Here is an 858-nt window from a genome sequence, read left to right as displayed (position 1 = left end):
ACGAGGACCCCCCGGCCGCGCTCGTTGAGCAGCGTCAGCTTCTCAGCCAGTTTGTCCCCGTACACCGAGGGCAGGGACATGGTGGCACCCCGGTGGCACCCCCGTGTAACCCCCACGGTCCCCAAAAGGCCCCAAGCCCCAACTTCCCCTTCCTGGGCTGGGCCCGGCCGCGCTGGGGCCACCGGGGCCACGTGACGGCGCTGCCACCACCCCGTGACACCACGGGGGACATGGGCGGGGGACACCGGGTGTGGGGGACAACAACACCGTGGGGACAACACCGTGGGGGGACACCAGTGTCGGCCGATGCCAGCACTGCCTGACACCATGGGTGGCATCTGGGTGACACCGCTGATGGGTGACACCGTGACGGGTGACACCACTGATGGCCAATGCCACCATCAGCCCCATCTGGGGCCGTGACAGCCCCACTCCAGGCCCATATATCGGTGCTGGGGCCCTCATATTGGGGTCAGGGCCCTTATACCGGTGTCAGGGCCTTCATATCGGTTTCTGGGCCCTTACAGCGCTTCCTGGGCTCATACAGAACCAATTCGAGCTCATACAGAACCAATCCGCTCCCGTTTGTCCCCATTTTGGTCCCGCTCATCCCCATTTTGGTCCCATTTATCCCCAAACTGATCGCATAGATCCCAAATCACGGGACCCCAATCAGGGCTCGTTTATTCCAAATCGGGGCCCATTTAAGCCCAGTCTGCTCCCGTACAGCCCGACCCGGCTCCGTAGAACCCCAATCCGGGCCTGTTTGACCCCAATTGGGGCCGATTTAGCCCAAATTTTCCCGCTCTCCCGTTGCCATGACGACGGCGCGCGGCGCCCCCCAGCGGCGCGGAGGAC

This window comes from Corvus brachyrhynchos, unplaced genomic scaffold (genome assembly GCF_000691975.1).
Source record: "Corvus brachyrhynchos isolate BGI_N302 unplaced genomic scaffold, ASM69197v1 scaffold933, whole genome shotgun sequence".
Taxonomy (NCBI): Eukaryota; Metazoa; Chordata; class Aves; order Passeriformes; family Corvidae; genus Corvus; species Corvus brachyrhynchos.
Note: the sequence above shows the minus strand (reverse complement) of the source record.